This window comes from Aristolochia californica, unplaced genomic scaffold, assembly GCF_029961685.1.
Source record: "Aristolochia californica isolate CCGP_79_NKW_82.1479 unplaced genomic scaffold, dmAriCali1.0.hap1 SCAF_10, whole genome shotgun sequence".
In the NCBI taxonomy this organism is placed as follows: Eukaryota; Viridiplantae; Streptophyta; class Magnoliopsida; order Piperales; family Aristolochiaceae; genus Aristolochia; species Aristolochia californica.
In genome coordinates, this window is record NW_027181771.1 from 23,251,610 (window position 1) to 23,268,630 (window position 17,021).

A 17,021-nucleotide genomic window follows, 5' to 3' on the forward strand; every position below is an offset into this window, starting at 1 on the left:
AGCTCCAGCAGCGATGACGGAAGTGGCATTGAGCCTCTGAGCACTCTTTCTCCTAACCACGGCGTTGCCTGAAGGTCTCTCAAAAAACCCCTCTCTATTTTTCCGAGAGCTCCTCTGTCGCTCTCTGTTTTTCGCCCTGACCCTGTTTGGAAACCCTGAGGGTTTTTATTTTGCCAACAGAGTCGCAGTTTTCTCCCGAGAGACTCTCAATGCGCAACGTCTCTATTTTGGCAACATAGACGAAGTCTTCTTATCGAGGGACTCTATTCGCACACCATCTCTGTTTCGGCAACAGAGTCATGTGCAGTGGACTAGGCTCCACAGTCCTCAACAATTCTCCCACTTGGAGACTGGTACACCAACTGCATCGCCCTCTTCCTCAAACATGATATCCTCCACCTCTGTAACTCACTGCCCCTGTCATCATACTAGAAGGCCAACTGAAGTTGCGAACAACTTCAGTTTCTCAAGAGTAACACCCTTTGTCAACATATCAATACGGTTCTTCCCTTGTGGAAGTTTTGTCAACTCCCATGTCTGATCCCCTAACAGGGAATCCATCTCATCCTTCATGCCCAGCTCCCACTTGCTAGAATATTCATCTTTCAAGATTTATTCGTAACTCTGTAGTTCTCCACCATATGTCAACAAAATATAATTCAAAGTAGGTGAGAAACGCTGTGGAGGACGAATTGTCCTTACTTATATGTGAACTGCAGCTGCAGGAATGGAAGGCTCTGGATCTGACTATGGAATAATAGGAGTTAATAATTTGGTTTGGATGCTTGTTATATGCTATATATGCATGGCAACAATAATACTATGCTCAATTTTTTACCATGGAAGTCTTTCCACTTGCATAAAATTAATATAAATGTAGAACCCTTTATAATCTATTGTTTAGTACTAGATTTGCACATACCAATCATAACTTGGTAGAAGATTGTAAGTTGATAAGACCAAAAAAGTCTAAGATGAGTTAGAAAGCATAACTTTTGGCATAGATTGTCGTCACTCCTTTGTAGAGTATAAATGGTGGTTGAAGATTACAAGGTATGTTAATATGGTTTTATTTCAACAATATATAGGGTTGAGAATAGTGATGGGGTAACTTCACTAGTTTTCTAGGCCTCATGTAGGGGTGGGCACGGGTTGAGTCAAGGTCTAGTTTTTCTAAACCCAAACCATGAACCCAAAACATGACCCAAAAAAAAAAAACTTGAAAAAATCCCATCCCCGAAACCTCGACTCCTAACCAAACCCCGTCTCGAAACCCCATTTCTTGCCTTGTTCCGCTCCATCACCATATCTCCAGCCCATCCCCATCTCGTCTCTACCTAGTTTTCTAATCCTTGCCCCATCCTCTACCTGAAACCCAACGATTTATTTCCTCTACCCATGCTCATCCCTTGTCTCACGCTAATGTAAAAATATAAATTAATTATTATCGATTGATGATATATATGGATACTTTACCTCTAATAAGTAAATTTATGATTTAATGAAATGTAGAGAGCCTAGAAAATAATTTTGATATTATATAGTACAAATACAATAAAAAAGTCGAAATACAACAATAACTCCTTTGTCCCTATTCCTGTCCATTTGAAATTGTGGAGCTCTTCATTTGGCATCTATTGACAAAATTGATACACATATAGATAAAGTATTGTTCGACTTCCATATCACACCAATAGATTAATACTAGTAGCCCTTTAAGTGTCATCTCTCTTGATTTTTAACTTTATTTATATTCTATAGACTATATTGAATATCATTCTAGGATACAACCACAAAGATATCAAAGACCACCATTTAGTGCCTATACGTGGCTTGAGGAGTCAAGGCCACAAGCTTGCCAACTCCCTTAATGGTGAAAAGCGACTCAACATGACACATACATGACTAGTCCACAAAGGAGATTTATGAGAACAAGTACTTGAGGCAACACAAATTCTATAGTAGGCCTATGAATACACCACCTAAAGGAGGTAATATTGTCCAAGGTTGGGGAGAGAAAACAAGGGTGTAACATTCTCTTCTACCCAATCCCTGAACATCATGACCTATGTTAAATTAAGTTGCTAGAGACTCCTTTGCCTTGAGGAGCGTAGGCCATTAGCCAACCCATTCCCTTGATATTATGAAAATTATACTTAAGATAATACAAATTCATTAGTACACTCATTATTAACATGCTACATTAGATAAGACCTCACCTGCCAAGACATGGGAGAAAACAAAGGCTTAACAATTAGACTCTTGTTCAAAATCAACCACCAACAAATGTGTGAGCAATATTGAGATTCTTTTTAGGTGTTGGATCCGTTAAGACTTCCTTTTCAGCTCTAGACTGACAGGTAGAAGTCCCTGATTCCGATTTCAATGAAATCGTTAAGGTTTCCTTTCCAGCTCTTGACTGGCAGGTAGAAATCCCTGATTCCCCTATCTTCAGAGAAGATTGGGTTGTGATTTCCTTCTCATGCCTGGCATGACCGGTAGAAATCCCGGGTCGACCTGTGTTTATCAAAACACTAAAGTCATCCGTCTGCTGATTAGCTGACGTTGTTGCTTCCTTTTCTCGCGATGGAGATCCGGTAGAAGTCCCGGAGGAGCTTGGCATTTCATGCCGTTGAGTGAGTTCTTTTAACTCTTCGGTTAATTCTTTAACCTTGAGTTGTAAGACTTCTCCACTTAACCCGTAACGGGCACAATTCTCATGAATGTCTCCTCGTTCTGAAAGAACTAAAAGACTGTCGAATAGTGACTGTAGGGTTGAAAGCAATACCGTGAGTGTGGCAATTGCTGCTGCTAGGTCCGTCAGGGTGCTGCTGAGAGGATCCATTTTACCTGTCTGTAACACAAGAAAATTCTCGAGTAAGAGTGTCAGGTAAATAGTTTTTATCTCCTTTAATGTGTTCAACAGTAAAAGAGAATTGAAAGAACCATTGCTGCCAACGGAGTAACCTACCGCGACAAAGTGAATCTTCTAAATTTCTTGTCATAAAACCGACAAAATTTTTACAGTCAGTTCTTACCAGAAATTCTTTGGGAGCGAGATAAATATAAAACTTTTTTATCCCATTCTTTACTGCTAAAATTTCTTTTTCATAAGAATGATAGTTTGTTTCAGCAGATGAAAATGTTCCTGATGTATATTTGCATATTCTTTCAGAATCATTGATTTTGCATTTTAGGACTGCTGCCCAAGTGTGATCAGAGGCATCAGTTTCTAAAATCAGATTTGCATCTGGATCGGGTAGAGTTAACACTGGGAGGTGTTTCATCATTTGTTTGATCCGGATTACTTCGAGACTATCAGTGGGTGTCCATTCCCATTTGATGTCTTTCTTTAGTTTCTTTTGAAAGGGTTTCCTAATTTTTGCTAAATTCTTTATGAATTGTTCAGCATATGTTAGGCATCCTAAGAAACGTTGAAGTTGTTTTATATTTTCAATTTCATTCGGAAAAGCAGCTAGTTTTTCCAGAATATGATTTTGAAGAATGATTTCTCCTTTTGAGATGTTTAGACCTAAGAAGTCTATCTTGGTTTTAAACAACTCAGATTTCTTTTTGCTGAGTGCTATCCCAGCAGTTTTTAAGGCTTTTAAGACCTTAAGTAATTGCTCTTTATGTTGATCCTTGGTTTCTGAAAAGACTAGGATGTCATCAACATAGACTAAGCAAAATTTAAAGAATGGTTTGAGGATATCATCCATTCTTCTTTGAAATATGTTGGGAGCTTGTTTTAACCCAAAGGGCATTACAAGCCACTCATAATGTCCTAAAGGACAACTGAATGCAGTAAGGGGAATAGCTCTTTCGGTTAGACGAATTTGCCAAAACCCAGATTTGCAATCAAACTTAGAAAACCATTGTTTTCCTCTTATGGCAGCTATTAATCTTTCTTTGTTAGGAAGATAGTAGCCATCCATTTTTGTGGCTTCATTAACCTTTTTATAGTTAATGACCATTCGAGCTTTTCCTCGTTTTATCTCTGCATGATTCCGTACCAGGAAAGCAGGAGATGTATGTGGAGAATGACTTGCGTGGATTAATCCTTGAGCTAGCAAATCATTTATCTGTGTTGAGAATTCTTCAACATCAGAAGGAGTGTAAACCATAGGTTTTTCTCGGATTTCTTTTTTAGGATCAAGAAGTTCGAGGTCGGCATATGGTTTTTGTTTATGCCACCATTCTAAGGGTTTCTCAGAACAAGTGGATTCTAGAAGTTGTTGAACTTCAGATTCACAGGACTCAGCGAGGAGCAGAGTTTCTAAGGGAGGAATCTCATCACCACGCTTGCTGCGTTTTTTGAAGACTTGATGGAGGACATCTCCATTGCCAGAAATGGCATAGGCTTCAGTGGGTTTTACTGCGTAGACAAATACAGCAGTATTATCGATCTCACGTCGAGTGCGACATCGAAGTTTATAGTAGGCTGGTGTTTGCTCTACTGGGGCATGAAACATGAGCCATTCATTTCCTAGGACTAAATCTGGTCCTGTATTTATGTTTGATCCTAAACTAATGAGTTTTGGAATCATAAACTTTTCACCTCCAATGTCGAGATGAATGTTTCGAGCTTCGGCAGGGAGAGAGATAGTGTCGCCGGAGCCAACTGTTACTTGAAGAGGTACTTCAAGCGGTTTCCATAGATCCGTGGGAAGTAGATTTTGTCGAGCTAGACAATATGAACTTCCTGTGTCTACGAGAGCGTGTATATGGAATTTGATATATCCAGGTAGTTTAAGCATGACCGTGATATAAGAATTTCCAGATGCAACATGCTCTGCGTTTATGCGGATACTCATTCAGAGAAGGAACCTGAAGAGTCTGACATGTTCTCTGAGTTTTCTGAGGAGGAAGACTCAGTTTTGAGATGAAGTTCATATACTTCATCTTCTGACTGGATGTCATCATAATGGATGATTTCCAATCCATTTTCTTCGGCTAGTACCATGTATGTACTGTACCGTCGTTGTTGTTTTTCATTTGGACAATCTCTGGCGAAATGTCCTTCTTTCTGGCATATCCAGCATTTGCATTTGCTTGGGGTTTTCCCCTTTGGGCAGTATGCATTTGACCCTTTACTGGATGTGGTGGGGCCAGAATTTGTTCTTTTTCGAAAGTATCTCTTTTTAGGAGTATACCTTGTTGTAGAACTTTTTTGTATCCTAAATTTTTTCTGTTGAAATTTCTTAGGATATTTTCGTTGCTTATGGGAGGTGGTTTTGCAACCATAAGCTCCTACATTTTTGTTCTGGTTTGAACAACATAATGTTTGTTTGTTTGCCTTACTACTTTTCTTTTGTAGTTTTTGGGCTTCACAAAGATTTGCCAACATGTCTTGTACAAATCTATGTCTTCTTCCTAAAGTATCAATGTTTAGGAAAATGTCCATGGTTAATGTACCAAGTTCTGGATTGTTTTGCCAATACTTTGTAATGTAGTCTTTTTCAGCTACATGTGCAAATGGTTCTGGCAATTTTGCATAAAAGATAGACAGATAAGGTTTCTGATCTTCTTTTTGCAGTTTATAGAAGTAACTTGCAAACTCGCAGTAATACTTCTCATAAAAACAAATGTTACAGATTTGTAACTTGTTTAATTTCTGAAGAGTTTCTAAACGTTTTCTTTGTTTAGTACTCTCATTGTAGGCTTCTAGGGTTGGATGTATTCCTAGAAATTCCTTTGATATCTTAGCCACTAATCCTTTCAAGATATTGGCTATTGATATTGAGGTATTAGCTCTTTTTTGGTCTTCGGGAAGGTTGTCCCACCAAAGAGCTACATTACCCTGTAAAGCATGGGTAAAGAAATTAAATGCTGATTCTTGGTTCCAAGATTCATGCATATTTGCAGCATTGCTCATGCTTCTTTCCCAATCTTTAAGGACTTTTTCTCCATCCTTGGGGCAATCCAAGTTGAGGTAAAATCCAAAAGGGTTTATGCTATCTATGGTTTGGTGTCCCTTAGTAGCATTTGAAGGATCGACATTTGTGTATTTTGTCGAATACCTTTGTCCTCCCAGGGATATTTTGGAATGGGAGAAACTTTCTCGTTCTTGCGGGTGAACCGCAGTACGGTTTCGGAAGTTATCTTGAAAGCTATCTTCCATGTAGGTATCTCGTACCCTTGAAGTTTCTGCTTCAAAGTGGTCGCTACCACGAAGCATTCGAAATCTTTTACCAAGATCATCTGCCTTTTTGTCTTTAGCAGAGTAGTCTGTTTTCTTGGTATTTTCTTCTGCAACTTCATCAGATTCTCAGGCTTCTGGTTCACTGTCGTGTTGCTCTTGTTGTTTACTAGAAGATGGTTTTTCTTCTTGAACATAATAAATCGGTTGGCGACCGAAGGTATTATATTCTGCGTAAACTTCATCATCGGTGGAGGATGATGCTTTTGAAGCGATCCTATAAGCAGGTGGTGCTGGATCCTTTCTTCTAGGTGCTATGCAAGGTGTTGCAAAGTACACTAGGTTTTTAAGCCATCCGGTGATGTCAGGAAGGCCTAATGGCAATGGAGTTTCCATATCCATTAAATAGAAAAACTCATTCATTTTTTTTTTTTACAAAGCTAGGAGGTTTAGCTTTTGTTTAATACTTTTGATCTTGCATCGAAATTGATGGATGCGATTCGTGTATCTGTCCCAATGGAAATAATACATTTCCATAGAGTGGATAGAATCATCTTCTGGTTGAAGCATGTTTCTTAGTAAGAGGGTGAAGGCTAGGCCATCTCTCGTTCTTTGCAAACGATCTAAAAGTTTTTGCCGATAGATCATCTGTTTCGGGATGCTGTCCAAGCTTGTTCAGCATCTTCCTTTGTCCGGAACTTTCGGTGAGAATTTCCGGGAAATCCTATGACTTGAGCTTGGGCGTCTTCCCAGCTGTCATATATTCCTGTTGCTCTTCCGATGAAGACAACATACCAGTATTTTGTTTTTTCTGGTTTTCCGTATGTACTTGTAGAGGCTTCTCCTGTTGAAGCGGTGTCTACAGGTTGAGATACGGTTTCTTCATGGGTCATTCTGTAGATTTCTCTTTGCAGAATGATTACCAAATCTTCTAAGAATTGCTTAGATAGCATATTCTTGAAGTTCAAGTTGTTCAATCCTGATTTGGTGTTTCAGGTCTTTGATAACTTGTTTTAACCCTACTGGACCGAGTCCTAAGAATCGTCCATCTCGGATTATTCTTCTTCCTTCGTTGTTATAATCTACAACTAAAGGATTTTCTTCGAGCTCTTTGAGTTTGGCTTGAACTCGTGCGAGTCGATCTTTTAACTGTCGAATCCAGACTCTCTGGAATTCGATTTGATTATCATACCGTCTGGTCATGATATATTCTCGCAGTCGCGAATAATCTATAAGTCTTATCGCTGGATTAGACCTATTTTGTTCCATAATGGACTTTCGGTTTTGTACATTTGTTCCTCACAAATGTTACTTGGGATGTGACCGGTATGGGTCGTAACTGTTTGGGAGTATGTATACCTAAACAGAAAGAATCAAAGTTAAGCTTTGACTTCTTTGACACATACAAAACCAAGTCTATTACTCGGCTCTGATACCATTTTAAGCACGACGAGAGCCTCTAGCAGACTCTGACACAGCGGAATACTGATACCAAAGCACTATTGCTATGATATCGACACAAAAGTCTCTAGCAGACTTGTACACAGCGGAAGACAACCTAGGGATGAGGGTAGCGGAACTAGAATCCTAGGGACAACTACCTGTCAGGCAGTGGAGAAAACAGCTAAAGGCAGCGGAAAACATCGATGACTCACACAATACTATTCCTACAGTCACATTTCGTCAATCCTATCATTTTACCATTAGGCCACTGTCCTGCTTCCTACCACATTTTACTGCTATATACTCGTTTGTGTCTATTTCATAGCTATCTAGTAGGCCCAACATGACTTCTGCTACTACCGAGAACTTCTTCGGGGTTTGACCCTATTCCTGCCGGCTTACCACCACGTGGGCAGTTCCGTCGATGTGGTCCTCACGGTCTTCAGAGGGCCCCGAGCCATTCATATTAACCGTTGCGGCTCCATGGCTGCTTCAGCAGGGTAGAGCACAGCTCCGTTTCGTTTTCTACCTCGGAGCGTAGCCGAATAATTCCAAGTCTCTAGCGTCTGTCCTATTTGGCACTATTTCGATACTATTTCCTTTTGACGAGTGAACAGTAAACATGAATAGTAATCATGAATAGTAACCATGAATAGTAAAAATGAACAGTACTTTTGAACAGTAACTTTGGAACAGTAAAAACAAACACTGTGGAGATCAATACATAGATGCGGAACATGAACAGTAATAACAACTACTGTGGAGATCATATTTATATATGCGGAACATGAACAGTAAAAACAACTACTGTACGAATCACAATATTACAAACATGCGGAAATATAAAAAACATTGTTCAAAACAAAAGAAAGTAAAAATAACTAAATACATACCCTTAAAAAAGGGAAAGAAAAACTACTTATCTACATAACTCCCGAAGTTACCGACCGTGGCACCGGTCGGTTCCCTCTTTTCTACTCAGCCATTACGGCTGTTTAAGCACATACCGTGCTTGTGGAACTTGCTGGAGAAAGATCGCCGGAAATCGCCAAGTCGCTCCAACTTCAGTGTCGCTTTGATTTTCGATACTGAATTTTTCGATGTCCTAAACCTCTGGAGGAGCATCTTATTTATAGCTGAAGATTTTTCAGCTTTTCCACCTTTACCCTTGATTGTAAGGTGTGCGTTTAAAGACAAAGGGTACCTTTTGTCTTTTTGGCATGTCTCTTTTGCCCTTGCATTATTACCTTTCGGCGCCGAAAGCAGGGGTAGAAATATCTTTTCTGCTTGTGACATCATGATGATGACGTGCAGGAATCTTTTTAGCCGTCTTTGTTGACTTTGGTGTAGCCATCATTGATGACTTTTTGTAGCCGCCATTGCGGACTTTTGAGCCGCCTTTGCTGACTTTGTTTTCGTCGTGGGCCTAGTCTGCTGACGTGGCTGCTGATTGCTCATTCGGACAGCTGCCTTTCGGTGCACAGTTTACAAGTGTGCTCCTTCGAAAAAGTCTTCTGGGCCATCTGGCAGAAGCTTTCCTTTGTTGTTTTGCTGAAGGGGATATTTCCTCCAAGGAGTTTCTTCAGCGTAGCTTCAAGACTGGTCTGGACGGAGGCCGGAGTCTCTTTATAGCTTTTCGAGATGATCGTCAATGGGACGGAGGTCTTGTAGACGAAGCTTCTCTTTTTCTGAATCAGCTGCTTCATGAGCTGTATCAGGTTCTTGAGCCCGTGGATACGTCTGGTTGGCCAGACTGCTTCTGGGCAAGGCTTGGCTTTTGGAATATGTCTGGGATCATATTCCATGTTGGCGTCACCTTCTTTGATGCCTTCAATAGTCACGACGGAAATGCTTGGAAACATTTTTGTGTCAGTAACAATTTCAGCAATACAGGAAACGAAATGAAGTCGAATTCCTTTACTCTTGGTTATGGAGATGAAACTTTTGCAAGCCTCCATAATTTCCTTTGGCAGTTTCTCCAACACTGATAAATCGGTGGAGTGCAATACCATCTGTTTTATGAATCCATATGCGTAAAGCATGGATGCATATTTTGAGTCTATTTCATGACTCAGCTTCACTTGATTCCAACTGTTGCTGGGCTCAGTGGTGAAGAAGGGAGTGTTCATCCCTTGCTCAATTTGTTCATTCCATCTCTGGAATTGAACAGTATGATCGGATTCGATCTTTGAACGAACGCTGTCCACCTTTTGAGGGCGTAGCGAGGGTTCTTCAGACATAATGTCCGAAAGTTTTAAAGGTTTAAATTTCTTTAAAAACTCAAACTCATTAAAACTAGTTTTATCTGGTTTATTTAGGCTTTTCAACCTTGTAAACTCAGACGGGGTAACCAATTTTGTCTTGAATGATTTCTCATTACTAGACAAGTCCGTTTCCATCTGGGATATGATATAGAGAGTACTTATGATTTGTTGGATCTCCAAAATGAAGAAATAGACGTTAATTTAATACTTCATATTTTTTAAGTAAAAGTATTAGGTAGTATGGTGAATTCTTTATAAAAATTACATATGTAGACCATAAAACTCATAAGAAATTATTTTTACATACATTTTATCCTTTTCTAAGAGTTTTTCTTTTATTTCATAGCAATTTCATGGTTAAATGGACTCAAAATGAGGAAAAAAAACTCTTTATATAATAAACCATTCGCTTATACTAAATTCTTGAAACTCTATTTAGATTGTTAAATGATTTTAACAACAATATTATTAACATAATAAGACCCTAGGGTAGGTACTTTCTTATAACCTTGTCAAAAGTTGAAAGCATGAGTCAAATTTTAGAACTACTAGAAGGTGCAAGCACTTCATGACAACCATAGCAAAAGTTTCAAGTTGCATGACTCACCTTTAAGAACTACTAGAAGGTGCAACTGATTAAAGAACATTTTGCTTGAACTTGGCCATGAGTTCATCTAGATGTTCATTATGTTGAATCTCGGATTCCAATTCTTGTTCATAATGCTTCCTTTTCAGTTCCTTCATTCTTTGAAAGTGTTTTTCTATAAGTTTTATCTTTGCTCGTTGAAATGTTGCAGCTTTGGTAAGTTGGCTCATAAGGTCTTCTTCATTTGGATGTTCTTGCCTGCAAGATAGAGTAACAAACTTAGGTAACTCATTCACATAAAAAAATGGCTCAGTATATTACGAAATGATGGTTATTGTTTTTAGTCTGTCATTTGTACCTGGAACCATCATCTTGCAAGCCCATTGGTGTTGTTGATTTGAGGGAATCATGATCACGATTACATTTTCTGAAAATTATAAAAGTGGTAGGGAAGAGGTATCACAAAATTTAGCTAAAAGATATTCAAGGAGAACTTTGGCTGAAAATTTGTGTCTTATAAATAGCATAATCATCATGATGAATTATTATTTATTTGTGGAACCAAGGTAATACATAAGCCACAAATAACTTTGTAACTTCTCTTACAATGTGAGAAGGTCTACAGTTATCTTTGTCACATGCCTAAAAGCATAGAAACCAAAGCATTCTTTCGAATGCTTAAGAGATGTTCTTAACTATCTATGGTGTTTATGACAATACTTGGATTTCAACTTGATAAAAGGGAGGTTATAACTATCAATATAGTTGAATTGTTCCTTAAACTTATGTCTAGTTAATAGATATGAACTAAGATAAATCCATGTGGCCGAGAAGAGTGACATATGCGATACCTTTATATCTGGTTTGCATGAATTCCTCATATTTATAAAGAGAGAAGGAAACATGTTCTTAAAATCTTAGATTGACATTAAAATTAAAAATTTAGATTTTAGTTGTATTCTTATTTTATTTTTAAAAGGTAAGATAAACATATTTATGCAATAATGACACTTTAATGAAACTTTAAGGCCCTTTAAAAATAAATAAATGGTATTCAATGATCCTTTCCTTGTAACATTTAATATATAAGAATTAGAAACAATTTGAAAAATTTCATATAAAATTTCTTCATTCTGATTGTTAATAAAAGTATTATTGGCATTTTAGTTCATTAAAATAAATAAGAAGCTTACAACTTACTATTCTATTATGTGAAAGAGGTCAATATCAAATAAGGATTCCTGTAAAATGAAATCTATTATGACATATTTAATAGTTCAAAGCTAGTAAATGGTCTACAAGAAAAGTTCCTCATGCCAACGGATAAGGGAAAGTTTTGTAAAACATATATTTAAGTGAAACCATCTCTTAGTGAGAAAAAGAAAAGGATAAGTTTAAAAATCATTAGTCAGACAAATCAATGCAAAATAATGCAAGCTAATGCATAAGTTTGAAAAGATGAGGAAAATTGTAACTTCTGTGTGTTAATGTAATAATAGATTTTGAAAAATCTTCATATTGAAACAAGGTACAAAGACTTATAGCTCAAAATTGGCCATAGAACATTCACAAAAAAATTCACTTGAAAATAAAATTCTTATTGGCACAACTATTGGGAGTGATTGTTTACTTCCTATTAGTACCATCATACTTATGCAAAATACTAGGATTGATTCCTCTACAGTTTGCAGACAGTAGGAGATATGGGGAACATGAAACTATATATTGTCTAGTTATCAACATGGAGCTATATTGTCTCCTTTCTCGAGAACATAGAGCTATAATGAAGCTGGTGTACAACTTACATTCGTTGTTCTCAATAGAGCTACAACAAAGTTGGTGTACAACTTGCACACATTTGTTGTTCTTAATCCAACAGTAAACCGATCTTCAAAGTCCACATTGGTGTCATAAATCTATGAGGTTCTACACATGTTTATCCATTTATTGATAAAAAAATGATGTCCACATTGAAAATATCAACGGAATAATAGAGAAACATGATGAATAAGATTTTCATTTGTTGAAACTGCATTGAGTGACATTTTATAGTATCTTTATTCCTAACCTTTTTATGTTTTTGCTACACACTACTATTTTTTATTTGGTCTTAACATTATGCTAGTCATAATCATTTTCCTTAGAGAAGAATTTTAAAAACACGTTCATTTTCTATTTACATCAATAGAATCATATTCAGGCTAGAGGTTCTAAAATAAAAAATGTAGATTGGTATTTTTTCACTTCTTTGCTTAGTTTTCATTTATATCCCCTTTGTAAATTTAAAATTTTGTATATAATCTAAAGTAGCTTGCCATTTCTAATTTGTGAGTAAACCTTTCGTAAGAGTAATACCTTATATGAACATCATCATTATGCAAAAAGTGCCCTTTTAGCACAGTTTTGATGCTAAAAGTAGAAATAAAATAAAAAGTTGACTTAGTTTGTAAGATCACTGTGACATGTACAATCTCCAAGTATCATTTTGTGGAAGGAGCCAACCCCATATCATTTTGCTTCTATAGGGGTCAACTCCTATGAAAAAGGGCTGACTTTGGATAATGAAGGTCAACTCTTCTTTCTTTCAAAACATTCTATTTGTCATAATTGAATCCTTTTCCTCCTCCCTCTTGATGGAGTCAACTCCTTTACCGAGGGGTTGATTCCTTTGATGGGGTCCACTCTGTTTCACCTTCAAAATTCTCTATTTCTTTGCACTCGACTCTCTTTATATGCTCCTTCCACAAGGGTAAACTCTTTTTGCTCATTTTAACCAAATGCTTAATTCATGTTTTTTCTCTTTCAGTTGAGGGCTTCATATTTCTTACTAATGTGCTTTACTTCTATGCATGAGCTTGACTCTTTCAACTCTTGGCACTTCAATTTCTTCAATTTTCTAGCAGAAGTAGCTGATGTCTTGCTATGTGATCGACTCTTCTTGCCTATTTTACTCTTCTTGTCTCTTTTGGGTTCACTGTTTGTGCGAAATAAATCTCCATTTTTCTTGCTTGGTTACACATTGTTGCTGAGTTGTCTAGATGATGTACTCTCTAGAATGAGCTACTTACTTTTCTTTTTGTAAGAACCATTGGGTGGACCCTGGCCAGTCGAATGGATATATTGCCAGAAATTTCTTTTCAATGTTTTTTTAACTACACAAGATACTTAAAGCATATCATTAGTAATGTTGGTGTACATTGATCATCAAAATGATCTCAAAGGTTATGTTAGGCCGACATCTAGACCCTTGAAAATTGAAGGAAACTCCATTTTTCAACAAGTCAAGTTCAAAGAAGATATCAATGACAAGAAAACAAACAATTTGACATTCAAAATTTTTCCATCCAACAAATATCATAACCGATCAATTTGGAGTGCCTTATGCTTCCATTCATATTAAGATCAACCTCCTTGATTTCTTTTATCGAGGCATACAAACTCCATCCACTCTAAAAGATCGAATGAAAAAAAGGCTAGAAATAACCAAGAAAATATAAAAAAGGTATATCTTGTTCAATTATGCCTAATTTTTTATAGAGGCATGTTCAATTTCTGTTTACTAAATGAAATATAATGGGATTGAGGAGATTAAATCGGAGACTGTCTTTTGTCCCTTAAATGAGTTTCATTCAAGAGATAAAATCACTATTTGGTGACACTTATGGCAGGAGAAGCAAGGGCTGGCATTTCTAATATCACCTTTGTAATTTAAAAGAGATGATTTTCAAGATGATAACATCTCTATGTGACTTTCTTACGATCACAAACTTACCCCAGTTTGAAACCAAAAGAAATGTAAAGGAATATAAAGAATTTCTACATTGGGAACTCTTATGATTTAGAATATCCAAAAATATTCAAGATATAAAAAATATTAAAAATTGAAAGAAATAACGTAGAAACCTTGTACAAGATACTTGTATTCAGCTTTATGAATCATTTTCACTTCTATTGCCTTTAGACTAAATTTTTTTACCTAAGGTGTAATTTTGATAAAATTGGAAAAACACCTACAAGATGATAATTGTCACTTCTAATTAATGTTAAAGGATAGCTTTATTATGGGAAAGGTGGTTTTTTAGTTTAATTTTCTACAATTAGGAACCACTTAAAAGTTGACAAGGTGAGTTAGAGTAATGTGGCAGGTATCAACGTCAAGAATCACCATAACAGGTAATGCCCGTATGGTTACTTCTAATATGCACCATGTGTTGGATTCGATTGGGTAAATTTCATCTCTCAAAGCTAATATCAACACCCCTAAAGTCCAACACATATTACTCACATGATATAAGTGACAATGGTATCCCTTGGTAAGAGAACTAAAGGAATGAAATTCAAAATGATGTTATAAGTATTTGAGGGGAGCGATTACAAAGACATCCCATTAAATTTCGCATATAGGATAGATAATGAAGGTGATTGTGAAGTGTCCAAATGATGCAGGCATGTGTAAGACTCTTGTGAAGGGATCTAGGTTGATGACTGGTTCAATCTCAAATTACAACCTTATTAGGGAGCTTTGACTTTATCCATGACAACTAAAATCTCTCTTACAAGTGTATTAGAACCTTCACATATATGCATAGTCACATACATGCATGGTGGGGGGGGGTGATTATGTATATTATAATGCCAATTGTATAGTTTACATTCATGTACAGTAATTAAGGCTATAAGATAAGATACTTTTGTGAGTCCTTGATCTTCCAACTGATGTGATAAGGATACCAGTTCATGGTAATCATTGTGGGTCCTACTTCTTATGGGCTTGGGCCCATCTTGTGGGTTTTCCTTGGTCGTGTGACCCATCTTATAATAATCTTAGATATGTAGGTTTTCCTTGGTCGTGTGGCCTTGAGTTTATCTTCTAACACTCCCCCTCAAGCTAGGGGTGAGAGAACAACATGAACTCTTAGCTTGCTGCAAATGATATATAGAATATTTTTGTATAAAATGGCACATCTTCCAATATGCCTTTATCTTCCAACATTCCCCCTCACACTGTTGCGTCCTTCCAAGAGGTCCTACTGGCATAATATAAGTGAGAGTAAAAATCACTCCTAGTCGATAAGGCATTGCTTCATACTCCAGTCCTAATGCTGGATGTAGGGCACACTCCGTCTTCTATCGGTAGTGTGTCTATCGGCATTGCTCTAAAGTGTCCACCGTCGTGTCCCTCCACAAGACAACGACTCACAAGTGGTAGGAGTCATAAAAGCCATTACTGGGGGGATAACATAGATGTAATAATAAGTTCCTCCGTCATGGTTTCCCAACCGTGATATTTTTTTATAGGGCCTATCATGGTTTCCCAACCATGATATTTTTTGACAGGGTATCCTCCGTCATGGTTTCCCATCTGTGATATTATTTTTTTTTACAGGGCCCATCATGGTTTCCCAACTGTGATATTTTTTTATAGGGTATCCTCCGTCATGGTTTCCCAACTATGACATTTTTTAACGGGGTAAAATAAATGATGATATGAGATCACCTCTTCTTCAATAATAATCTCCCCAAAGAGACATAATAGCAGCAGTTGTATATAACACGACCATCTTCCAACACATATAACATGAACCAAAATAATAAACCTTGTAAAAGGACCCATGAAATAATCATAATCTGATATAAATATTTTTCTTAGATGCAAAAGCTTCATCTTTTGTACTCTCCTTTCTTGAATATTTTGGTTATATAAACTCACCCACAACATATGGAATAAAAAAACTCTTTCTTGTACTTCTTTTACTTCTCCCCTTCCAAGCTGGGAGGTAATGGCAGTGATCCCAGCTTGAACCAAATATCATAAATGTAGCAATAGGCCAAAATAATAAAGATGTATAAATAAGCCCTCAAACCAGGGAGAAGTGAGATATTTTCCTTTCATCCAAGTATAACTTCTCTTCATAACATATAGTTATCAAAGGATAAATAATCTGATAGATTTCGGTCTCTGTCATCTGGCCGAACTACGTACTATTTCTCCTTTTTTTTCCAGAATGACCATCAACTCTCCTAAGAATAATATCTCCTTCTAAGAAAATTATACTGAGAATTGGTTGAATATGTAAGAAAATAAACTTATGTATATTTCTTTTTATATATAATTCTCCATATAAAGTCTCTTTCTTGATAGAATAAAATACCTCGGAAGTTGAGGCTTTATGTTGCCGCTTGAACCTCTTTTTCAATCTGACCTTTGCTGCTTCAAATATCGATTTCTCTTTGTAGATAACTCAGATAAAAAGTTGGTTGAATAGGTAAAAGAATAGACTTACAGATCTTTCTTTTGATATATATTTCTCCATATAAAGTCTAGTTCTTGATAGCAAAAAAATACCTCGGAATCTAAAGATTTCTGCTGTTGCTTGAACCTTTTTGCAAACTGACCTTTGCTCATTCAAATATTGACATCTCTCTGTAGATAACTTCGATTTGAACAAATCATTTTTCTTTGGAAAGTAGACTCAAATATTTTTCCGTAAATATATAATTTGAAATATAAAAAACTCTGTATAGAGGTAAAAAACCCAAACAAAACTATGGGTATAGGGACTAAAAAAAATAACTACGAACCTACACT